Here is a 26,238-nt window from a genome sequence, read left to right as displayed (position 1 = left end):
GGAATGTCTTTCTCCTTACCCAATTCTGTGATCTAGGAGAACACTATGAAGGTTCATGCTCCACTCTAGTTTGAGTTTGGTATCACACAAATCAAGGCACTCAATTTACATTTTGTTTTTGGCTATATGCAGCCCTTTAAAAGCCTTTGGATATTAGTATTTTAGTTGTTTTAAAGTCCCCATTAGCCTGAATTTTGAAAAAGTGAAATGTCTAAATTCTGTGCCATCTCTTAAGCAAAGCCTGTCATTGAAAAAAAAAAAAAAAAAAAGGAATTATCTGTTGAATTCGTGTACAGCTACAGCAGAAAGGTTAAATGTGAACAGAGCGTTGTTTATCTTTTCGGGTGTCACTGTTCTTAGGAGAAGAATGTTGACTTTATCTCTTTTTTTAACCTTTATGCCTTTCCTCTTTCCCCAGTAACCAGTACCTTTACAAATACAGCATCTTGCAGAAATTGCTTTATGTTAAAGATTAAAAACAACAAATAGTGACTATTCTCTGTAAATCTTAGTATTTGCCAAAATATATTCTGTGAGACTTTACTTTTGGGGGATGCTCCGCTGCAGTGTGGTTTTGTAATCATAAGCTGAGGAACAGTTGCATCAATACCACCCCTCCCAACACACACACAGATGGTTGGGTCAGCACATGTGCTTTGAGGAGCTACAGTATATATGAATATGTTAATGGTACAGAGAAATCTTGTAGTGATAAAAACTGGCTTCGCTTCCTTACCTCCACATTTGTTGGAACTTAGAACCCTTTTCTCCATAATATCTGTTGGCCCTTTATGATCCACAGACTGAGAAATAATGGTGCGCAGTATAGCAGTGTAACAACGTAGTGTTTTGCTGAGGTTTCAGAATAACAATCCATCAAAAATCTACCATCATTTCATTTCTAGTTAATAAATAGATTTTAGGAACTAGCACTTAGAAATTGTTAGAAATTGAAGTTACAATGAATCTTCTTTGAATTTATATGCTATGGTTCCTTATATTTGTAGGCATAATATTTACAAATGACTTAATTATTCTCTACTTGGTACATAGGGTCACAATGATAAGCCTTATTAATTCCAACTCTTGGGGAAGTCATGCAAATCCAAGATAATATAAAAAATACAGACTGTTTTTTAAAGAAATGAGTTTTATCACTGTAAATATTTCATCACCAATTATACTAACAAAATATTCCCAAGCAAGAGATTCTGGGTGGAAATTCTTTAAAGAATAAATATCAGTTACTTACAGTTAGTTCAGGTGCAAATATGTAGATACTTCTGAAATACTTGAGATTATTTTTAGCATTTCTTTCAAAGGCTTTAGCTTTTATGACATGAATCTTATTTATAGTATTTGCTTGCTAAGTCATTTCTTTATAAATGAATCTGCTACGGATTCTTAATATGGCATGTCTCATGAAACCTTAGTTATTTAGTGAGCTGCATCCTCATTGAGAGTAGAATGAAACATGGAAATAAGGCAAAAGAGAGATCTTACCTAATGATGAAGGAAAAAAAAACTTGAGCAGTGATAAAAATTGACAAGAACCCAAGGCTTGACCATTAAAGCCAAAAGGAAGGATTAATAATTGTTAAACCAAAGGAAAGGCACCTGTTTGTTGAGTTCTGTAAAAGTCCAGCTTGAATATCAAGAAATATTAAGTTACCTAGAATGGAAAAAATAAGAAAAAAGTGATAGGATGCTGAGGAAAGTGAAAAGATGCTGGAAAAGAAAGATGAAATTAGTTATGGTGGTTGTAGCAGTCATGATGCTTAGATGTGGAGGTGATCTGAAGGCAGAGGCCAGTCTGCAGACAAGCCACCTCGGAAGGAGCAGGAGCAGCTGCAAAGCCAGAGATGCCTGTGTGACTGTCGTGGTGGCCGCTGTGGGTGCCAGTGTGCTTCCCTCTGCCAAGTGCACTTGGGTCCAGGGAAGACACCCGCGGGGTGGCAGCAGTCCTTACCCTGCTGATTGTTTGCATGCCAAGTGTTCATCTCCAGAATATATCTAAATGCTCCATTCTTTCCTTTTGTTGTATTTTTAAAATAGCATTTACACTTTTGTTTGTAAAATCTTGTCATATCAGCGCTTCTTACCAGGCTTTAATAAACCTGATATGTTGAGATTTCCTTTAATGGCTTTTTGCTTCCTCGGTACTTTAATTCCTTTGTACTACGAAAAAGTATAGTAAAGCATGGTAGTGTCACCCCTTTGACAGGAATGGGGACATCACGGTGAGGGTTGATTGGCTAATGCAAAGCATGAAAGGGAAGGAGGCTTCCATGAGCAGAAATTTGGTATCTTCACAGGGAAAAACCATGATGGCTGACTGAGCAGGCTTTCTGAATTTAACTTTTAGATTCTTGATTATGCACTCTAAGTATTAAATCTTCAAGCATTATCTGTATCAACACTGACTAATCTGCCTTTCGTTATATAATGGATAGCTGATCTAGCTTTCCCTTTTAAGAAAATCCTTGATGTATTAGGTTGTTAAAACAAATTCTAACATTTGGTGCTCATTAGTGTTGTAACCGAAACAAAAACATTTTAATGGTTGATCCCAGAGTATTTTGAAGTTATTGTAACTTTGCTGGAAAGGTATTTAAGCTGTAGTATCAATTACGAACAGGCCACGAGCCAAGTTTCAAAGCTGTTTCTAAGTAAGATGTTGAGTTTTTCAGAATGCAAAAAAGACATTATATGGCTGTGTGCCATGTGTCAAGGAAGCAGAATGGAACAATTACAGCAGAATTTGTATTGATAATAGTGTTTCTAAGTGAGTAATTTAAGATATTGTGAAGTGGAGTTTGGAATAACTCCCCAGGGTGTCCAACAATTGCTTTATTTTAGTTGTAGACTGTGAAAGAGGTGTTTTGAATTTAAAGGATGGGAATTGCTGATTAACAGTAAAAACTTCAGACTTCGCATTTAGGGTTTATAGCTCGTTGACCTGACTAAAAATGGGATACTTAAGCTTTCTGATTGTACATTTCAAGAAAACTGTCAATCATTTATCTATAAAGGTTAAAAGAATAGTTTTTTATAATCTAGTGATTAAAAAGGTAAAATCGGGGCACCTGGGTGGCTCAGTGGGTTAAGCCTCTGCCTTTGGCTCAGGTCATGATCCCAGAGTCCTGTGATAGAGCCCCAGATCAGGCTCTCTGCTCAGTGGGAAGCCTGCTTCCTCCTCTCTCTCTGCCTGCCTCTCTGCCTGCTTGTGATCTCTGTCTGTCAAATAAATAAATAAATAAAATCTTTAAAAAAAAAAAAAGGTAAAATCATAATTCAGATACCTTACTGTTTGTTTTTGGCTGAGCAAAAGAGTTTGCAAAGTGGCTATTTCTTTGAATACTCAAACCTAACTCACTTGGCTTGTGGTAACTGTTGAAGAAAGGCAGAAGTGTCACTAATGTTCTGTGTGCATTCAAGATTGATTCTGCACTCCATTTGTCATCCTAAAGCAAAAACAGAAATGGAGACAGAATGATTAGATTCATAGTAAATACCATCTAGTGGTTTATGTGTGTGTTTTGACTTTTAACTATGCATACTCTTCTTTAAAGGGCTCTTAAAAAAAAAAAAAAAACCCAGAGTATTTTTTATTTAAATTTGTTTGAATTTGTGTAATTTCTCAATGTAAGATAAAAGACTTAAAATTACATAGCTATTAGATGTGTTTTCAACTAGTGTTTTTGAAACATTATGTAGATCTGCAATGTGACATTAGCACGGGAAACAGTTCTTAACAGGGTTCTTGATGAGCTTCTTGTTATTTGAACAATATGTTTAGGTTGTTTTGAATGATTTTTATTATGACTGTGAGTTAATTTGTTTTTGCGCGCATGTTTGTGTATTTTGGCTTTATCTGGACCTCAGCCAGATAGTTTAATGATCATGCTATTGAGAGACAATTTTGAAGCCCTACTCTTTACTTTTTCCCCCTCTGTAAGATGCAAGATTTTGGGGTGGAAGTATGTTTTGAGATACAGTATTTAGATACTATATGGGTATAGTATTTATATTATTTATTTATATTATTTATATTTCTATTTAAATAGTATTTAGAAATGTATGAATCACTTTACATGTTTCTAATATTCAGAATGATTTACAGTGAAACTGAATTCTTAGCAACTAGTCAATGTCCTTTATTGAATATCTGCTATTTTTACCTGAGTAAAATGTAAATTTATCAGGTTTAACTTCTAGGATACTTTGAAAATATATTTTATTTTATTTTTTTCCCTTTTTAAAAAATTTTTATTAATTTTTTAAATTTCTTTTCAGTGTTCCAGAATTCATTGTTTATGCACCACACCCAGTGCTCCATGCAATACGTGCCGTCCATAATACCCACCACCAGGCTCACCTAACTTCCCATCCCTCTCTCATCCAAAACCCTCAGTTCCTCAGAGTCCACAGTCTCTCATGGTTTGTCTCCCCCTCCAATTTCCCCCAACTCCCTTCTCCTCTCCATCTCCCCCTGTCTTCCATGTTATTCCTTATGCTCCACAAATAAGCGAAACCATATGATAATTGACTCTCTCTGCTTGACTTATTTCACTCAGCATAATCTCTTCCAATCCCGTCCATGTTGATACAAAAGTTGCGTATTCATCCTTTCTGATGGGGGCATAATACTTCACAGTATATATGGACCACATTTTCTTTATCCATTCATCTGTTGAAGGGCATCTTGTTTCTTTCTATAGTTTGGCGACTGTGGCCATTGCTGCTATGAACATTGGGGTACAGATGGCCCTTCTTTTCACTCCATCTGTATCTTTGGGGTAAATACCCAGTAGTGCAATTGCAGGATCATAGGGAAGCTCTATTTTTAATTTCTTAATATTTTAAATGTTGGTTTCCTACCAGTTTAATTTTTAATTTTGAAAAAAATTAATTCTGTTAAAAGTGAAATTTAAATGTTCAGTTTAATAATTTATTTTTTATTTGTTTTGGTTTATATTATTTTGGTCCAGAGCCACAATGTAGAATATTGCTCATATAGAATAAAATGTCATTAACTCCAAACAGATTGGAGTAATTTTTGTAATTGTCCTAGGGAGATTTCTGTAATTATTTCTTGAGCCTATTGTTTTGGGCAAGTATTGCCTTCTGCTTTTTTTTTTTAAACCTGTGTTCTGTGGCATGATTTACATGGAGAATAACAGCCGTGGGTGTTCATTAGGAGGAAGAAAGATGGAAAGTAGTAGATTTGTTTGGGATCCATTTTCAATGTTGTAAACAAACAGAATCAAAATATCTTTATGATGATGAGTAAGCGCAGTTAACAAGTACATACAATGGCAGGAGAGTGAAAGGACTGTGTTGGTTGGGGATATTGTTTCCTTTCAGAAGTGTGGGAAGGCTCTGTAAAGCTGTAAAACGACATGCTTTCTGAAGTTCATTTTCTAATATTACTTAATATTTCTAATATTGAATATTACTGTGTTTGAGGAGTAACAGCTTCTAACTCAGATTACTTTTTAAGATAGATACTGTATGCGTGTGGTAAAAAATTCAAAAGGGGTAAAGTTATTAGTCCCTCTAACCTTCCCCTGTCCTTAGAAGCGACAGCTGATGCCAGTTCGTTCAGTCTCCTTCCTGAGATTGTATGCAGATACAAACATGTATGTGATATCTGCATATTTTTTATTTATACCACAAGCAGCGTCTGTGCCCTCTCCCCTATTTCACAACACATCTTAGAGATCATTTATTTGGCCAACATGTGTATTAATAAGTGCCTGGCTGGCACACATCCTGGGAATAAAGCAGCGAACAAAATATGCAAGATCTCTGGGGCACCTGGGTGGCTCAGTGGGTTAAAGCCTCTGCCTTCAGCTCAGGTCATGACCCCAGTGTCCTGGGATGGAGCCCTGCATTGGGCTCTCTCCTGGGCGGGGAGCCTGCTTCCTCCACTCTCTCTGCCTGTCTCTCTGCCTACTTGTGATCTGTCTGTCAAATAAATAAATAAAATCTTTAAAAAAAATATGCAAGATCTCTATTCTCATGGAGCTCACATTCAGGTAGGGGAGATAAACACACACATGGAGAGAAAGGATGAGTATTAAAATAGGGTTATTTTATGGTGCTTAGGGATGGTCTTAGAAGCAATGGAGACCTGTCTGACAAGAAGTGCCTAGCCAAGGGAAGATGAGCAGAAGGAGGCTTCGGGAAGGTAAAGAAATCAATACTGATGGGGGCATGGAAGGTAAAGGAGTCAGGCAGGCGCTAGGCCAGGTAGGGCCAAGGCAAATGGTTTGGGTTTCATTTTAAGAGTAATGAGAGGCCCTTAGAAGGCTTGTTTATGTGCCTGATTAGTTGAGCGTGATGTCTGCTTTAGGTTTTTGAATGGATAATGCTGGCTCCTGTGAGACTCCAGTCTGTAGACAGTAGGTATCTATGCATACAGAGCTGCTTACTAGTCCCTTGGAGGGATGATGGGGCATGTGCTTAGTCCTCTTTGGCTGACCTTTACGCTATTTCCATTCTTGGATTTTGTGAACAAGGCTGTAATGGCACTATCTCTATGTATGGATAAATCTCGTTTAAACTTTTTTTTTTTTTTTTTAAGGTTTGGGGAGCAGAGAGAGAGGGAGAGAGAAAATCCTTAAACAGGCTCCATGCCCAGTGCAGAGCCCAACTCAGGGACTGATCTCATGATGTGAGATCATAACCTGAGTCAAAATCAAGGGTCAGATGCTTGCTTAGCTAACTGAGTCACCCAGGCGCCCCTTGTTTAAACATTTTAAAAGTATTTTTAAAAATGTGGACGCAGAATGATATTCATGAAGGAGAACCAATGATACATACCTGAGCTTTGTATTACTAAAATATGTTTTGCAGATGACCAAATACTTCTACCCTGAATACCTTGAGCTGGCTGGGGAGAAGTCAGAAACATGTGTAATCTTGGTAACCAATGTTAAACGAACATTTTTTTTAGTCTCTCAGTCTAGTTTTTTAATAAAATTAACTTTATCGGGGGTACCTGGATGGCTCAGTTGTGTCTGCTTTCAGCTCAGGTCATGATCCCAGGGTCCTGGGACTGAGCCTTGGGTGAGGCTCCCTGCTCACTGGGGAGCCCGCTTCTCTTTCTCCCTCTGCCTCTCTCTGAGACCATGCTCTCTCTTTCAAATAAATAAATTAAATCTTTAAAAAAATTAAAAAATTAACTTTATTGAGATAATTTGTGTATAATAAAATGTACCCATCTTAAGTGTATGGTTTTCAGTGTTTGGCACATCTCTACAGCCCCTTCTAAAGAGGTGTTCTGGGCTCATCTTGTTCTTTCCCTGCTCAAGCTCTGTACCCAGTCATTTCTCCCAAGAGCTCCAGTTCTTCCTTGTGGAGAACAGTGTTTGAAACAAAGATCTAGACACTTGGTGTGCTCACTACTGCCAAGCCCTCATTGCTTTTACGTCCTGTCATATATGAATGTGCATGTGTGTGTGTACACACCCAGGTGTCTACACAGGGAATATATATCTGTGTTTCTGTATTTGTTCATCTGTATAAATACCCTCTGTTGTAGTCTGGTGTGATAGGGCTTTCTTCTTTTCATGCAGCCTGCCTCCCACTAACCTCAGGATTTTGCTTACTTGTTCAATCCCTTATATGTACAACTCTTCTGGCTATAATTAGCTAGATTTTTGCTATAGGACTTGTTGGCTCCCCTTTCCCAGCAGCCATGCCCTGCCTGGGGGACGGGAAAAGGTGAGGGAAGGGAGAGGGAAGAAGGGAAGAGAGTGAATCTTGTCCCAGTTACTCTATTGGGTGGAAAGAACTGAAGGAAGGAAGAGACCAGTTAGAATTTTAAACCTGACAATAGACAATTTCATCAGTTTCTCTTTCTCTCTTTTTGTTTCTGACTTTCATGTCACCAGCTAAGTTCATAAAAGTATTTGTAGTACTCTTTATGCCTTTTGTTTTATTTTTGACATTTGAATCTTTAATCCACCTGACATTTACTTGGGGGTGTTTTAGGATCTAATTCTATTTGATGTGTCCAAATGGAGTTTGGAGTTGTCGAAATGGAATCCAGTTATGCCAACATTGATGTTCACTGGTCTGTCTTTCCCCGTCTGAGCTGAGATGCCATCTCTACCCAATTCTGCTTTACATTGTTGTTTTCCTGCATTCATATGTATGTCCCTTTTATCTCTTTGTTCCGCTGTTTGCCCAATAGTGGGATAACACCTCACAGGGTGATTGTGAGCATTGCATGAGAAATGGATGTCCAATGATTAATAATGAGTAGAGAAGGTGTGATTATGTACACATTGGAATATTACTCAACCATGAAAAACAATGAGATCTTGCCATTTGCAACAACAAGCATGGATCTTGGGGGCATCATGCCAAATGAAATAAGTCACAGAAAGACAAATACTGTGTGATCTCACTTATTTGTGGAATCTAGAAAATAAAAACCAAGCACCTGAATACAGAGAACAGATTGATGGTTGCCAGAGGCAGGGGGTGTGGGATGGGGGAAATGGATAAAGGGGAATAAAGGGAACAAACCTCCAGTTATAAAGTAAACTAGTGACAGGGTTAATAACACTGTAGTGCAGGGGCGCCTGGGTGGCTACATTGGTTAAGTGGCTGCTTTGGCTCAGGTCATGATCTCAAGATACTGAGATGGAGCCCCATATCGGGCCCCCTGCTCAGTGAGGAGCCTGCTTCTCCCCCACCTGCTGCTCCCCCTGCTTGTACTCTCTCTCTCTCTCTCTGTCAAATAAATAAAATAAAATCTTTATAAAAAATAACACTGTAGTTGCATAGTTGAACGTTGCTTACTTTGGTGATCATTTAACAATCAGTACAAATATAAAAATATATTCTGCACCTGAAACTAATGTAATGTATGTCAGTTACACCTCAGTAAGAAAATGACTAGAGCTAGCTGTCTACTGCAGTCAACACATACTACCCATTGTTATTAGCATCTCAGTAGAGAAGGAATCCACTATTGAAACAGTAAGAGTGAAAATTGAAAAAGAAACATAAAAAGCATAGCAAGAAGTATTGGCATCTCTTTTTTTTCCATAAAAACTCAGAATGTCTCATTTTTGTACTCTACACATGTGTGTGGGGTGGGGGAGGGGCAGAGGAAAAGAGAGAATCTCAAGCAGACTCTGTTTTAAGTGTGGAGCCTGACGCAGGGCTTGATCCAATGACCCTGAGGTTATGACCTGAACTGAAAACGAGAGTCAGAAGCTCAAATGACTGAGCCACCCAGGTGCCCCTTAAATACTGTTTTAATGCTAGCTTCCCATGAACTACATCTCAGAGTAGTATATATCCGCCCCCTCCTTCACCCCCAAATCCTTGTAAAATGCCAGTCTCAAAAGCAAAAAGCCACATTTTGGGAATGCTTCCTTTGTGTATTTTCTATTAAATACATTAACTCTATATAGTCCATGTTTAATCCTGAATAGTGAATGTGTATATACCATATATTAACAAAATGGTGGTAATTTCTGTATGTTATTAATGGTTTCTCTGAATGCTTCTAATTCTGTGACTAAAGTCATGTAAGTAGTTTGTGTGGTTTTTTGAAAAGATCAAATTAATGCATTTTAAAATTCCAAGTGTCTGTTCTATGTATGTTCTACACCTATGACAAGATGATTTTAGCCATTCACTTGTAGAAAAGAAACACACTGTCGGGGCATGCCAGCTTTGAGGCATATGTTCTATTTTTGCGGGGTAACTGTGTGAAAAATACCAATTACTGAAACTCTGGGAAGAATGAAGTTACTTGTAAACTGAGTATGTGTGCAAAAAGGGCCATCTAAATCAGAACCATGCTAGATGCAATAGACCAGATCTGTATAACATAAACCTTTCCAGATCAGTGTAGCTAGAAAAAGAATTCCATGATTTGGGAAGGCAGCATTCACAAAATAGTATTGTTGACAATAATGTCAGGGAAGTAGTTGGCGGCCGGTCTGACAAACATGTACCTTAGAAAGACTGTGGAACTTGAAGTACCTTCATGAGTGACTGTGACAGTTTTGTTTCTAGTACATTTTTTTAAAGATTTTATTTATTTATTTGACAGAGAGAGATCACAAGTAGGCAGAGAGGCAGGCAGAGAGAGAGAGAGAGGAAAGCAGGCTCTCCGCTCAGCAGAGAGCCGGATGCGGGACTCGATCCCAGGACCCTGGGATCATGACCTGAGCCGAAGGCAGCGGTTTAACCCACTGAGCCACCCAGGTGCCCCTCTAGTACATTTTTTAAAATAATATTTTAATGTATATGATGCATTTTGACAAGTGGAATTATGAAATTTCTAAAAATCAAAAGCCTTAAAATAAAAGTACCAGTTCAGTTGGAATGAACATCATGACCCAGTGTGATACATCGATTATATCACAGCACATCCAGAAAAAGAGAAAAGAACACCCTGACCATTTTGGCTCCTGACAAGCATGTCACTGAGATTCTGAAAGGGTGCCCCCTGAGAAGGAGAATGCATTCTGATGCCCCACACATATTAGAGCATCCTCTGAAAGAGGGATGTGGAGAAAAGCACAGGGCATGGGCGGGGTGGGGCAGCAGGCCTCTGTTGAAGTCACTTCCTGGTCGGCGGCAAGGCTGCCTCCCCATTCTGTGCCTCCAGCTCCCGAGCTGGGACATGTGCAAGGTGGATGTCCTGCAGTGCTTGCAGGATTGACAGGGGCGCTGCCGTGAGAGATGCCAGCAGACCTCCTCCCTCCCTCCTTCACTCCGGCCTATTGCTTTTCCCCCTCCTCCTCGGTGTTCTCATCTTCCCATGTGTTCTCAGTTCCACCAACTCCCTTGTCCTTCCCTTTTTCTCTCTTCTCACTCTCTGTTTTTCCCACTTTACCCCAAGGGTTATTATACTTTTAGATTTCCCAATTCCTGTCCCTTTGCCTGACAGCCCAGTGGCCGTGATTCCTTCTTCCTTGTGATGCTCCTGTCTTTGCGTGCCTTCAGCAGGGCTGCTGAATCGCTGGAATTGTAGGCAAGATTCTGTGAAGATGCATTATTTAAGGGAAATTCCCTTAGTTCTTCCCCAGTTTTAGAGGATTTCACGAGTTCTCTGAGTTGAAGATGTCCTCCTTCCCAAATGATTTGTGGGGCCCCTTTCCATTTACTTCTTGGGTATCAGGGAACCTCTGTACACAGGAAGGTGCTCTGCACTTTATTCTCTGCATTCAGGGAGGACAGGAGATCTGCACCAGACAAGTATAAAGGGACTTAATTATTCCCCAATAATTCATTAACTGTTGCATTCCTGGGTGTGCTTTAATATTTGAGTGTAACAGCTCTGCTTTTAAATATTTTAATGGTGGATGGTTATCTATTAACTTGTTCAAAAAAAGTATCAGGAGTTGTCAAGGCAGAGAAGAGTGTTTGCAAAAGGGGGAAAGTAGTTTGCTGCCTCTTTAAGACTAGGATTGAGAGAAAGAAGAGGAGAGAGAAAGAATGGGAGAGAAGTTTGAGCCCCAGGCTTAAGCCTTTCCAAAAAATAACAACAATCATCGGCGTGGCAGGATTGGCCAGAAGAGGAGGGAAGCGCTTTTTTTGATCCTGATTCCAGTTTGCTTCTCTCTCTCTTTTCATCCCCCAAATTATTCTTCGCCTGATTTTTCTCATGGAGCCCTGCGCTCCCGACACCCCCGCCCACTTCCCCTCCTCCTCTCCCCCCGCCCGCGGGCCCCCCAAAGTCCCGGCCGGGCCGAGGGTCGGCGGCCGCCGGCGGGCCGGGCCTGCGCACAGCGCCCGCATGTACAACATGATGGAGATGGAGCTGAAGCCGATGGGCCCGTAGCCAACTTCGGGGGGCGGCGGCGGCGGCGGCGGCGGGCGGCAACCAGAACAGCCCGGACCGTGCCAAGCGGCCCATGAACGCCTTCATGGTGTGGTCCCACGGGCAGCGGCTCAAGATGGCCCAGGAGAACCCCCAAGATGCACAACTCGGAGATCAGCAAGCACCTGGGCGCTGAGTGGAAACTTTTGTCGGAGACGGAGAAGCGGCCGTTCATCGACGAGGCCAAGCGGCTGCAAGTGCTGCACATGAAGGAGCACCCGGATTATAAATACCGGCCCCGGCGGAAAACCAAGAAGCTCATGAAGAAGGATAAGTACACGCTGCTCGGCGGGCTGCTGGACCCCGGCGGCAACAGCGTGGCGAGCGGGGTCGGGGTGGGCGCCGCCCTCTGCGCGGGCGTGAACCAGCGCATGGACAGCTACGCGCACATGAACGGCTGTAGCAATGGCAGCTACAGCATGATGCAGGACCAACTGGGCTACCCGCAGCACCCGGGCCTCAACGCACACGGCGCCGCGCAGATGCAGCCCATGCACCGCTACGACGTAAGCGCACTGCAGTACAACTCCATGAGCAGCTCGCAGACCTACATGAACGGCTCGCCCACATACAGCATGTCCTACTCGCAGCAGGGCACACCAGGCATGGCGCTTGGCTCCATGGGCTTGGTGGTCAAGTCCGAGGCCAGCTCCAGCCCCCCTGTGGTTACCTCTTCCTCCCACTCCAGGGCGCCCTGCCAGGCTGGGGACCTCCAGGACATGATCACCATGTACCTCCCCGGCGCCGAGGTGCCGGAGCCCGCCGCTCCCAGCAGACTTCACATGTCCCAGCACTACCGGAGCGGCCCGGTGCCCGGCACGGCCATTAACGGCACACTGCCCCTCTCACACATGTGAGGGCCAGACAGTGAACTAGAGGGGGGGAGAAATTTTCAAAGAAAAACGAGAGAAATGGGGAGGAGAGTAAGGAACAGCATGGAGAAAAACCCGGTACGCTAAAAAAAAAAAAAAAAAATCATCACCCGCAGCAAATGACAGCTGCAAAAGAGAACACCAATCCCATCCACACTCATGAAAAAACTGTGATACCAACGAGAAAACTTTTATGAGAGATCCTGGACTTCTTTTGGGGGGACTATTTTTGTACAGAGAAAATTGGGGGGGTGGGGCGGGCGAGGGAATGGACCTTGTATAGATCTGGAGGAAAGAAAACTACGCAAAACTTTTTAAAAGTTCTAGTGATATGGTAGGAGCTTTGCAGAAAGTTTGCAAAAGTCTTTACCAATAATATTTAGAGCTAGTCTCCAAGCGAGGAAAAAAAATGTTTTAATATTTGCAAGCAACTTTTGTACAGTATTTATGGAGATAAACATGGCAATCAAAATGTCCATTGTTTATAAGCTGAGAATTTGCCAATATTTTTCAAGGAGAGGCTTCTTGCTGAATTTTGATTCTGCAGCTGAAATTTAGGACAGTTGCAAACGTGGAAAGAAGAAAAATATTCAGATTTGGACATTGTAATTGTTTAAAAATTGTACAAAAGGAAAAATTAGAATAAGTACTGGCAAAACCATCTCCATGGTCTTCTTTAAAGGGGAAAAAGTTTTAGATTGTACTAAATTTTTTTTTAACTTACTGTTAAAAGCAAAAATGGCCATACAGGTTGACTTCGTTGGTAATTTATAATAGCTTTTGTTTCCCAACTTTCCATTTTGTTCAGATAAAAAAAAAAAAAACATGAAATTACTGTGTTTGAAATATTTTCTTATGGTTTGTAATATTTCTGTAAATTTATTGTGATATTTTAAGGTCCCCCCCTTTATTTTCCGTAGTTGTATTTTAAAGATTTGGTTCTGTATTATTTGAATCAGTCTGCCAAGAATCCATGTATATATTTGAACTAATACCATCCTTATAACAGGTACATTTTCAACTTAAGTTTTTACTCCATTATGCACAGTTTGAGATAAATAAATTTTTGAAATATGAAAAAAAGTATTTTAATGGTGTTAGGGTTATAAAAAGCATTTTGTAGTACTTTTCCATTTCAGATATTCCTAACAAGTGGCCAGCTCTACTGAAAACAAAATAGATGTTTCTCATTTTAATTGTATTTTTTCCAACTTGGAAACAAAAGCATTCTATATTTTTGAAGCTAATTGTCCAGTGGAGGAGCGCTTTATTTGGAATCATTTACAAACTCGTTAGGAAAAAAGTTCAGATTGACAGCATTTGGGGTTTCTCATAAGCATTTGAAGGCAGACAGGTTTTCTATAACAAAACAATAATGTAGACTTTTTGTCTATATTTTTCTAGTCAGCCAAAGTGCAAAGTTGTCTTCTTAATTAAGATCATCATTCATGTGACTCACCATGATAGCCTGACAAAGTCAGACCTCCTCTAGGAGGACGAGATACCCAAGTAACACATCTTATGTATCACAGTTGAGAGAAGGAAAATACTCCTTTGAAATCAATGCTGCTTTTATTTCTGCACTGCTAATTCGGACCTCAAAAATAAAATGTCCTTTTTCAAGGGTCTTAATTCTACTGGGGAGTAACCAAACCAAATTAACAAACACAAGCACCTTACCCCCCTTTTAAAAAGCTACTGGTGATTAATCCTGGTTTAGTGTGTGGGACTTAGCTAACAGGGTGTCACAAACACGTTTAACGAAAGTAATTAAGTGCATTCGCTTGGGTCATGTGCTAGTGAACATGGCAGTGATGGTGCATCGTGGGTACTTGCTCGGGCAGTTTGCTGGTGAAGGTGGCTGTGACGGTGCCTTGTGGCTACACACTTGGGCTGTGTGCTGGTGAATGTGGCGGTGACTATGCCTTGAGGGTGCTCGCTCAGGCAGTGTCCTAGTGAACATGGCAGTGTCTGTGCCTCACGGGTGCGCACTCGGGCAGTGTGCTGGTGAAGGTGGCACTGATGGTGCCTCGCAGGTGCTCACTCTGACCATGTGCCAGTGAACATGGCACTGGCAGTGCCTTGTGGGTACTTACTCAGGCAGTGTGCTAGCGAACGTGGCTGTGACTGTGCCTTGCGGGTACTGACTCGGGCAGTGTGCTAATGAATGTTGCAGTAACTTGGGCAGTGTGCTGGTGAACGTGGCACTGACAGTGCCTTGTGCGTACTCACTCTGGCAGTGTGCTAGTGAACTTGGCAGTGACTGTGCCTCACGGGTACTCGCTTGGGCAGTATGCTAGTGAACATTGTTGTGATGGTGCCTCGCAGGTGCTTGCATGGGCCGTGTGCCAGTGCACTTGGCACTGACGGTTCTTGCCTTGGAGACAGACATGTAAGTGTGTAAGTGTACGTCCTACATATGTTCATATACAAATAGCCTCAGGTACAGGAAACAGATGAATAGGGCCTGAGGAGAGGGTAGTCTTTGCTTTAAAAAGCCACCTCCCATGAGTTACTTGGCAGAAAAAGTAGAGCCCTTTGCCTAGTTTTGATAATTAATGTTTATTCTGTGTTTTAATAATAAAGTCGGTGCCAGGCCATGATTTTGTGGCAGTTCAGAGACGAAGCTGCAGTCATCCAGTAGTATTTGTGCCTGGAAACAGAAACTTTGCCCTGGAAATGCAGACATGTGGGTACATACAGAAGCAGTGTAGGCGGCTGCCTGTGCAGGAGGGAAGGGGATAGTCCCTGATACCACAGAACCACGGCACGGAAGCTGGTGCCGGAAGCTGCTCCTGGAGATGTCTGTGTGCCCTACCTTCCGCCAACCAGTCTGGTCTGGGCCACTTCACTATTGCTGGAATGGTGGCTTCAGGGCTTTCCCTCCTGTTCATCAGAACAGATCCTCTTTTTTTTATTTGCTTATCCAGAAGACGGTGCTTTGAAAGCTGAGTGCTGAAATATATGTGGGGATGTCAAGCTGTTTTCGATGAACAAAATTGGGGGACTAGAATGGGTGCTCCAGAGTACCAACAGTCCCGTCTATGGGGAAGCCAGGGTAGTTCAGTGTAAATCATTTTCACCTTTGTCTCGGGGGCACAGGGGCCCCCCAGACAACCCTGGGGACTTCCGGGGGAGTAGGTTTGCAGAGATGCCATGAGTGGGGACTCAGCCCACCCTACTCCCCTTAACTAGGGAGCTGCTATGAAGCCAAACAAAGAACTTGAAAGCAGTGGAAGTTCTTGACTCTGTCTCAGAGCCTGCCTGAGGTAGAGTGTGTGTGCCAGTCCCGGAAGCATCTCTGCCTGTGATGAGGAACCATCACAGGAACCTTCTCATGGGCCTTCCCTATTCTGGCCTCCTCTGCCCTTCTCACACAAGGAGAGTAGGGGAAGGAACTGTTTAACAGTGGACTTCCACACTGTGAGAGCCAGGAAAGTAAGAGCTATTAGAAATGATGGATTTAAATGTTAATCAGCGTTTGAAAGCCCTGAAAGATACTCTTCAGTTTTCTTACCTAATGAAAAACTTGCCTTATCTTCGTTAAGAATAGGTACAGAAGTAACCAGCACTCTAAACTATTTAGAAAGCAGCAGATTGTAGCCATAATGAGTCTTAACCTTGGCAGGATCAGCACATAGAGATGGTTCTTAGGTGCCTGGGGACAGATGCACACCCCGGGCTGCCTCACTAAGGCCACGTCTTCATCAAATCAAGGTGTCCTGATTTTTGTAATTAATCTTACTAGGTTACTAAGTGCTTTTCATGCTTAATGAACAAAATTTAAAGAGTTAACTAGCTTAATTATGCAGTGTAAAATGCTTCCCTTTTTTATTTCAAAGCACATTTTTCTCTCCACCTTTTGAAGATATTTTCACTAATTCAGAGTTTGCATAATATTAAGAATACCATAACTTATAAACTTGTAAGGGTGTGTGATTTGAATGCTTCCTACGTAATGGGACTGGAATTTTTCTCCAATTACGGGAGAGGCAGACCATCATTCTCCAGTTTCAAAAACAGAATGCAGCTGGCTGCAGAAGGAGGGCTGAGCTAACAGAACATTTAATACTTTGAAAAATATGTCCTGGGGGAAAAGATTTTTCTGTTCAAAAAGATACTGAATTATTTAGCTTGGCAGCTCCAGGGTGTGAATATTTTGAGCGCCATGACTGTCATTTATTTTTTATTGAGTTCAAATGGAAAAATTGAAAACTGTATTCCGACGTGTAGTCCTTTATTAGATCTCATATAAACCTCTGGCTGCAACGGCCAGCGCGCTTCTGTGATCTGCATAGGCACATTCCACTTCGAGGGGATCAGTGTTTAATTTTCAGAATTCTCAGCAAAGAGCAGAGCTACAGCCAAAAATTCCTGCACTGAGGCTCCTTCCGGCCCAGATGAAACTAATAATTCCCGGCTGTGCTGCTGTCACTCATTACTAATCCAGGTATGGCTGCTCACTGTTTTTAATTTTTCTTTTCTGAACCCAAAGGCAGTGTTTGCCTTTTCCCATGAGAAGGCGTGATCATGTGCTGGAGATTCCAGCGGCTGGAAGTGGAGGCCTTCTCTACCCTGACATAACTGGGCTTTGTTGTTGGCCTGGTGGGTGTGGGCTTGCTCATAGACACAGCACAGGGGAGGACCAGTGTGGGGCAGAGTCTTCTAGAAAAACAAGACTGTGTTGGGGGTTGGCCCTAAGGTGTTGAAGCTGGTATGAGGGAAAGCAGCTCTTTCCTACCACAGGATATCGACTGATGCTACTGGCCATTTTGGGACAGGATGTTGAGCTGGATGGACAGTATGTTTTAATGTTTATTACAAGTTATAAAAATAATAGTGCTTTGGGAAACATTCAAAATGTTGTCACCATTTAACATTCTGTTAAAATCAGATCAGAATGTATTCATTTCACATTTTATTTTTATTTATTTATTTTTTATTTTTTTGATTTTTAAAATTTTTTATATTTATTTATTTTTGAGGATTTTTATTTATTTATTTGACAGACAAAGATCACAAGTAGGCAGAGAGGCAGGCAGAGAGAGAGGAAGGGAAGCAGGCTCCCCGCTGAGCAGAGAGCCCGATGCGGGGCTCAATCCCAGGACCCTGGGATCATGACCTGAGCTGAAGGCAGAGGCTTTAACCCTCTGAGCCACCCAGGTGCCCTCCATTTCTCATTTTATTTTATTTATTTTATTTTTTTTAAAGATTTTTATTTATTTGACAGACAGAGATCACAAGCACGCGGAGAGGCAAGCAGAGAGAGAAGGAAGGGAAGCAGGCTCTCCGGCGAGCAGAGAGCCCGATGTGGGGCTCGATCCCAGGGTCCTGGGATCATGACCTGAGCTGAAGGCAGAGGCTTTAACCCACTGAGCCACCCAGGCGCACCCCCATTTCACGTTTTAAACTGTATTAATGGACACTTAAAAACTGTGTATGGAATAAGAATCATGGAACTTGGAATTGGGCAGTTTTGACTTTATCTCAGCTGACTCTGTGACCTCAGGCCAGTGACTTAAGATACTTGGTTTTAGGGTTTTTTGTTTTGTTTCATTTTTGTTTTTAAATAAAATAGCATAACAGATTACAGAGTTAGTGTGCAGGTTAATGATATGGTAGGTATAGGATACCTATGTAAGGCCTGTGGCATGTTTGGTACTCAGTAAATGATCCATTATATATTTATTGTGAATTGTCTGTCTCTGTCCAGTCTGTCCGCTTGCTCACCCATCCCCTGCCTACCTATTTGCCTATATATTTATATTTATCTTACAGATTTTTTTTTTTCGGCCTTCCGTTCTTTTTTAAATCCAACTGTATTCTGGGGGCACCTGGGCAACTCAGTTAGGTGTCCAGCTCTTGGTTTTTCTGCTTGAGGGTTCTTTCTCCTTCTGCTCCTTCCCCTACTTGCACCCTCTCTCTCTGTCTCTCTCTCAAAAATAGATATTTTTTTAAAAAATCTAATTGTGTTCTGCGGAAATTTAAAAAATGAAAATACTTAGCATAAAGGATAAATGTATGAAAAATGAAAGGTTCACTGGTTATCTCCCAAGAGGCTTCTAGATTATGTTATCTTCGTGTGACGTTCAGTCTGCTGGTATGTCAGCCTCTTAAGCCTCCAGCTCTCTCTCCTGGGGAGACATTATCAAGGTCACAGAGCAAGATAACTGCACTTACTGCCTACTAATAGGACTCTACAGAGCAGACTCTAGCCGGCACCAGAGCTGAGGAGCTGTAATCAGCATCAGGTTTCTTGGTGAGCAAGGGAGTATGGAAAGGGGGAGCTAGTTCTGGGATTCAGATAGTTAGCAGCACAGGTAAATGTGGTAAACTGAACATGTGCTCTATTTTCTGGCCCCTATGAACTCTCACTGAACTGACTGTAATGGAATGGAGGGTGACAACCATAGAATGAACTTGACCAGCATTTTGGAGGCTGGACTGTGGATCGTCCAGCGCTGTGCTGATGGGTACTGTAGAGCAGAGAGGACAGAACAGGGTAGAAGCAGATAAGAAGTGAGTGACTGAAGATCGTGTCCCTGGAGGCCACAGACCTGGAGGGCATGGGCTGTCTCTGAGGGCGAGCATGCTGCAGGAGCTGCAAACAGGAGAATTGTTTGAAAACTGGGTTCCTGGGCTCCTGTCTCTGCTGCATGTGGCCGGCGGACTGCCTTTCCTCGCTGTAACAGAAGACCAGTGCTGTATTTTCAGAATCCTTAAGTTGGGCACAGCTAAGGACGGGGTGAATACTGTCACAGGTATTGGGTCTGTATGGGTGATCTCAATGGATCAAAAAGCTTTGTTCTTGTGGGAGGAGATGAACAGTAAATAGTAGATGTAGTAAAGTTATTTGCCTAGGATGTCAGAAGTGATAAATACTTAGAGAAGAAGAACTTGGAATCAGGGAAGTTGTGAGTTCTGGGGGGAAGGGCTGTGGTTTAAAACGAGGTGGCCAAGTGGGAGCCATTTGAGTATTGCACTGGGAGAGTGAAAGAGCTTTGCAGATTGGAGGTGGTAGTGTCCTGGGTGGAGGAACAGGTAGTGCAAAGGTCCTGAGGGAGATGCAAGACTGAAGCCGCAAGGTGGTCAGCTGGTGGAGAAGAGTGAGAGATGAGGTCAGGAGTACTGAAGGGCCATGGGGTGGGCAGTGGAGATCATGTAGGGCCTGGCTGGCTATTGTAAGTCCTTGCTTTTTCTTCGAATGAGTTTGAGTAACACAGTCTGACTTAACATTTTAACAGAATCAAACCAGAGTCTGCATACTGAGTTGCAATGCTCTCTGCCCAATTTTGGCCAACACACAGAGGCTCCCAGGCTTATACCCACCCCCCTTTCTCCACCCTCAACAGACACACACACAGGTGAATGGAGGATCTCTCTCTAGGGAAAAAAAACAGTTCTGCCATTAATATACAGCTACTGCTTATGTCTCTGCTGTCTCTTGACTTGGACAGACATGCTGGAGGAAAGTCTCTCACATGAAAGAAACTAAAACAGACAGGAAGATTAAAAAAAGAATGTGAAAGGAGCAGAATCAATAAAGGAGCAAAAGACATTTGAAGGAAACTGTAATTAAAATCCTCAGCGGATTAAAATCCGCTGTGTCTGTGGAACAACAAGGGCTCCAGAAAGGATCATTCACGGAATAAATAGGGCTCTTGGATATTGGAAGATTATTAATTCAGTAGAAGGTCTGGGACATCAAATGGAGACTATCTTCCCCAAAATAGATTTCAGCAGGCAGGGAGGCAGACAATAAAGTGGGAATGGAGGTAACAAGATGTAGCTAGAGGGAGCCGGCCTGGTGTTTGCTGGGCAGGTGGAGGTATAGGACCCCAGCAGGAGGAGCTCCAAGATAGGATGGACAGGACAAGAGGAGGTACAGTATGGACAGGACAGGAGGAGGTACAGGACAGATGGGATGGACAGGACAGACAGGACAAGAGCAGTGTCATGATGGGCAGGGCTGTCAGGACGGACAGGACAGGAGGAGCTCCAGGACAGGTTGGGGGGACCGCTGTTGTCCAGGCTTGTGTACTTTAGACTCTAGATCCCATGAAGTTGGGAGTTGTTTGCTGTCCTGTGTGCACATGTCACAGGCCTGGAGGTGTTGTCACTGAATCATCTTGTATTAAGAAGATGAGCAGAAAAATAGGAGGCTGCAGATTAGAAGGAAACATCTTGTCAAGAGAGGAACTGTGATCATTGTTCTATAGGTGATTCCTTTGGGAATAATATTGAGGTACTATTTAGTTGTAATGTGAAAAGTGATGATTTAGCAAACAGGTGTGATTTCCAGAGAAGGGGGAGGGATGCTCTGGAGAGCTACATTCCTATCACCTGTGTGAAGTCCATATGTAATGCCTGAAAGACTTAAAAAGCAGGGGGTGCCTGGCTGGCTCCATCGATGGAGTGTACAACTCTTGATCTTGGGGTTGTGGGTTTGAGCCCCACGTTGGGCGTGGAGCCTACTTGAAAAAATTTGCAAAGCAGTTATGAACATGTGAACTGCAGGTAATGAATGAGGAGAAGGTGTAGGGGAAGCAAGGAGGGGCAGGAAACCACTTTCCCCCCAATATGGGCCCTGTAGAACTACTTTTAAAATGGTTCCTTGCCCAGCAGGGAGCCTGCTTCTCCCTCTGCCTCTGCCTGCCACTCTGTCTGCCCGTGCTCGCTCTCTCCCCCTCTCTCTCTGATAAATAAATAAAATGTTTAAAAAAATAAAATAAAATATTAAAAAAAATATTAAAACTATGTAAATAGGTTGTTTTGATAAAAGTAAAAATTAAATTTCAGATATTTGATGGAACCAAGGACTACTCATTCCTCCACTAAGGTCACAGTTGTCACCAGAGTGTGGCTGTCCCTAGGCCAAGAAGCCCTCCCTCTGGGACAGTCCCATGTCTTATTCTGTTTCTGTCTTTGCCGTCCTGCCTTCTGAATTACTGTGTACTTAAGAGACCTTAAGACAGTCAGTTCCATCACAGGCCAGTGAGTGGCTGGGAGCATTCTGCCCCTGGTTCTTGGTTTCTTTTGTGGTGACTTTGCGTTTATGTACCAAGGCCACCCCTTATGAGCCATTGGTAGTAATTGTATTGTAACCTCGAATTACTGATAGCACATTTCACTCTAGAGAAGCCTGCTAGTGCTTTGTTATTCCATCCATTTACGTATTCTAGACCAGAAATTCTGTGGAATCAGGGATTAGGTTGTTTATCATTAAGTGCCTGTCATACTCCGTGCACATGGGAGATCTTCAGATGTTTGACCAGAGTTCTCTTACACCATGAAACACAGGTTCATGTAGCAATTAAGTAATCATGTAGTGATTAAGAGCTTGGCTTCTGAGTCAGATGAGCCTGGATTTGAATCCCATCTCTGTCACATCCTGGCCTGGTCCCCTCCTCTGAATCGGGAGGCAGGGACCCCGCTCAGCACTCAGCATGGGCCAGAGACTGCTCATGGTGCTGTTTCTGCCTTTCTGTGTGGCCATCCCTTGGCTTGGTCTGGTTATGAAGTCAGAACAGCTCAGCACGTGTTCATGACTCTCAGCACAGCTTTTCAGACGTCCTTTGCGTGGATGTCTGCACCCACCTCTTGCTAAAGTACTCTCCCTTGACTTCCAGTCCTTCCCAAACATTCCACCTTCTCACCATATGGTGTTCTTGATCATCATCCTACTGTTCTTCCAAAATTCATTCACCATAGTGAATGATTAACTTGGCGTTTAAAAATAATATTTGTTAGTAAAGCCACACTCCCTGAATTCCCTAGTAATGTTGTTGTAATATAGATCATGTACAACAGAAATATTTTTAAAGCAAAAATTCTGTTTCTCAGGAGACAGACATTTATTTTTAGGAATGTTTATTATCGAACTTCTAGTACAGCAGGGAAAATGTTCACGTCCTTCACAATATGCTTTCCTCATGAGGTATTTTGGGTGCATTAGAAGAGAAGAGTAATAAGATAATTTTAGGGGTGTCTGACTGGTTCTGTCCATAGAGCATATGGCTCTTGACCTTGGGGGTGTGAGTTCGAGCCCCATGTTGGGTGTCAAGATTCCTTTAAAAAATAGAATCTTAAAAAAATGAAGATAATTTAATCATTTGTTTTCCTGAAAGGCTGAGCAATCCTTTCAACACTAAGCTGTCCTCAAGGGTAGGAATCTATGTTCTTTTCATTTTTGTCCACTGTGTGACTTTTATAAAGTCTTAACTGTCAGCCGAAGGACTACTTTCATGAGTGGATTAACTATAGTGTTTTGTTTGTAACTTTTTATTCTGGTATAATTTTGAACTTAAGAGTTAACAAAATTAGTACAAGGAAATCTCATATACTGTTTTTCCAGATTTACCAATTGTTTACTGAGTTTTCATTTTTTTAAAAGATATATTTATTTATTTGAGAGATAGATTGAGTGTGCTCGCATGTGGGGGTCTGGGCAGAGGGAGAAGGAGAGAGAGAGTCCCCAATCAGACTCATTGCTGATCAGGAAGCTCAATGTGGGCCTTGATTCCAGGGTCTGAGATTGTGTCCTGAGCTGAAGTCAAAAGGCAGAACCTTAACCAACTGAGCCCCCTGGGTGCCCACATCTTTAATTTTTTATATATGCATAGTGTTTTTCTGAACCATTTGAGAGTAAGTTGCCGCCATCATGCCCCTTTACCCCTAAATATTTCACTATGTAATTCCCAAGTAGTCCATTCTCTTTTAAAGTGCCATTGTCTGTAGTTAGCCTTGATATACTGCTGTGCTCCCCTGTAGTCCACAGTCTCGTGCTGTCTGGTACAGCCACTTCTTTCCGGTCCAGAGTCAGATGGTCCACGTAACCCTTGTGTCCTCCTTTAATTCAATCTGGAGCAGTTCTTTAATCTTTCTTTACTTTCTTGACCTTTGAAGAGTAGAGTTCAATTATTTTGTAGAGTAGTCCTCAGCTTGGGTTTGTCTAATGTGTCCTCATGATTCAGTTGGAGTTTGTATTTGACATCATGTACTTGCCGATAGGAGATACGAAGGCGGCACAACATCCCTTCTCTGGCTTTGCTGCCCAAACTAGCAAATACACTGATTTGTCAGTCCATGAGATTGCATCCACCAGTGTTCTCCACTGTAAAATGATTGTTCCCCCTTTGTAATTAATATGTAATTTGTGGGGAGAAGCTTTGAAACTATAAATACCTGGTTCCTCATCAACCTTTCACTCTACAGTCACTGCGTCCATCCTTCCAGCCTTCCCTATTTGTTAGTTGGTATTATGCTCTAAGAAAGAGTTTCCCCTTCTTACTTTTTAAAATTTATATTCATTCAAACTTATAAGGTTCTTACTTTATTCAAGGAGTTCTATTCCTTACAGTCATTAATTATTCTGATGCTTGAAATTATTCCTGCTTTGGTCTGTGGGAGCCCCTACCTACTAACTGTTACTCTGACCTTTGGAAATGTCTTCATCATTCTTTGAGAATTTCATACTTCTTGGCGTAACAAAATGTTTTAAGTTCTTCGTGTACTTTCTTTGCCCCAGCCCTGGACTCGGCCTTTTTATAGGTTGTCTTGGTTCCTTTTTGTGAAGAATGGTGTTGTAAAGGCAAGATCTGGGTGCTTGGCATGCACGTGGCTACTAATTTGTTGTTGACGTTAGATCCTGTCAGGTCTCAGATCTCTCGTACTGAACCAGGGACTATGTGTACCTGTGTGTGTATAACACACCTCTGTGTCTGAATTAAAGCTCTGTATCTGAGTGAACACTTGACAAATCCAGCAGCCCATGATTTGTTCTAGTCATAGCATGTTTGTAACTCCAATAGGGGAAACCTGACTCTGTGATACTTTTATGTGTCACTAGTATCTTGTCCAAGTCTTTGGCATTGAGTGGTAAATCCATGGTTTAAGGATTTGGATGAATGAATGAGTAAATACAGTCATTACAGTGTTATCTCTGTATATATTCGCACTGCTGTGACCAATATTTGGCATGAGGTAGATGGTAAATAATTTTGTTGAACAAGTGGTTCTTTCCTCTCTAATATCTTCCTATTTTATTTTAAACCAGCTGAGATAGGACTCCATATAAGTATTCTTGATTTGGGTTTTTTTGTTGTTTCTTTAATATTTATTTATTTATTTATAGAGCATGAGTGGGAGGGGCAGAGGGAGAGGAAGACAGACTCCCAAGTAGACTCTGAGCTGAGCGTGGACCCCAACATGTGGCTCAATCCCATGACCCCAAGATCATGAGCTGAGCCGAAACCAAGATTGGACACATAACCGACTGAGTCACTTAGGCACCCCAAGTACTCTTGTTTTTTGCCATTTAAAGCTTGATGCAGAGAAATTATTCAATTAATAGGAACAATTGTTTTCCAGTAAGAAAAAGTCATAAATAAAAATAAAATTACCCTGTAAGAAAAACAGTTCTTTTATTTGAATAACCTCAGATTTGGGCAGCACCATTGAAAAGGTTCCTGTTTTTCTAATTACAGAAATTGTAGCTTGCAGAGTCTGGCACATTTTTCTCATTTGTCAGCTCTACAACGTGAAATAAGTTTTTCATCTGAATTCTATTCCTACACCCTCGCTGTCAGACAAAAAGAATTTCCATGTCATTTGGGCTTGTTATTAAATAAGAAAGAATGCTTGAAGATAACGTATGAATAAGTGATCAGAAATCTCTGATAACCTTCAGACTCATTGCCAGCTATATTAACTATGAGTAATCTGGGGGTGGGGGGGACAGTGGAGTTTCATTGACCTATGCCCTCAAAGGTTGTAGATTTACAATTTAGGACAGCCGTTAATGATGTTCCTTCATGAAGTGGATTTTTTTCCTTAAACTTCAGGAAATGCCTATATTTGTCTTGATATAATTAAAACTAAGTAACTCCTTGTTCTATAAACTCTTATTTTATTCCTAGAAACTTGTTTAAAAAACTACTTTATTCTTTTTTGTATTTGCTTTTTCTCTTTACCTGAAGGATATTAAGTGTAGCATATGCATTGTAACCTCTAGGATAGAATTCACAATGTAATTTCTAACGAGTCATGCTACCAGATACTTAGGAAGAAACAAGGGGGTTAGTTTTATGTTTAGTAGACTTTTCCATAGTTGGCTGGGAATTGACCATTTTCTGTTTTAAAGACGTTTTCTTCTAATATGGTTTCTTTAAACATTTACAGAAACCTTTTTTTGTCCCCATGCTTAAGAGTGGGGAATGCCAGGATTCTCCATCTTTTAAAACTAAGAAAAATCAAGACATTTAAACAACTTCAGTCTTGAAATCTCTTCCTATTTAAAGAAAAACTAACAGTTTACATACTCTTTTCTAAGATTAAATGTTTGAAAGTAAAGTTTTTTGGATTTCTTTCTTTTGTTAAATTTTATTTTTTCAGTGTTCCAAGATTCATTGTTATCATCATCATTATTACTATTATTAATTAAAGAGGAAGAGAAAGAGAATGCATGCGTGCGACCAGGGGGTGGGGCAGAGGGAGATAGAATCCCAA

General features: G+C 41.6%; 1 protein-coding gene, 1 long non-coding RNA gene and 1 pseudogene across 9 annotated transcripts in view; all 3 read left to right on the top strand.

Moving 5' to 3' along the window:
* Positions 1-12,841, top strand: part of LOC309850523 (transcription factor SOX-2-like) — a 50,025-nt pseudogene extending 37,184 nt beyond the window's left edge. The window contains exon 3 of the transcript XR_014316590.1: positions 11,651-12,841. The product of XR_014316590.1 is annotated as a transcription factor SOX-2-like (transcript). The remainder of the gene's footprint in view (positions 1-11,650) is intronic.
* Positions 1-26,238, top strand: part of LOC309850529 — a 510,333-nt gene that overhangs the window by 68,261 nt on the left and 415,834 nt on the right. The gene's annotated exons all lie outside the window — the stretch shown is intronic.
* The window catches only part of DISP1 (dispatched RND transporter family member 1), a 175,179-nt gene that overhangs the window by 37,470 nt on the left and 111,471 nt on the right, over positions 1-26,238 (top strand). The window lies entirely within an intron of this gene.

Source organism: Mustela nivalis (assembly GCF_964662115.1).
Source record: "Mustela nivalis genome assembly, chromosome: 16".
Taxonomy (NCBI): Eukaryota; Metazoa; Chordata; class Mammalia; order Carnivora; family Mustelidae; genus Mustela; species Mustela nivalis.
Note: the sequence above shows the minus strand (reverse complement) of the source record. Positions and strands in the feature narration are given on the sequence as shown.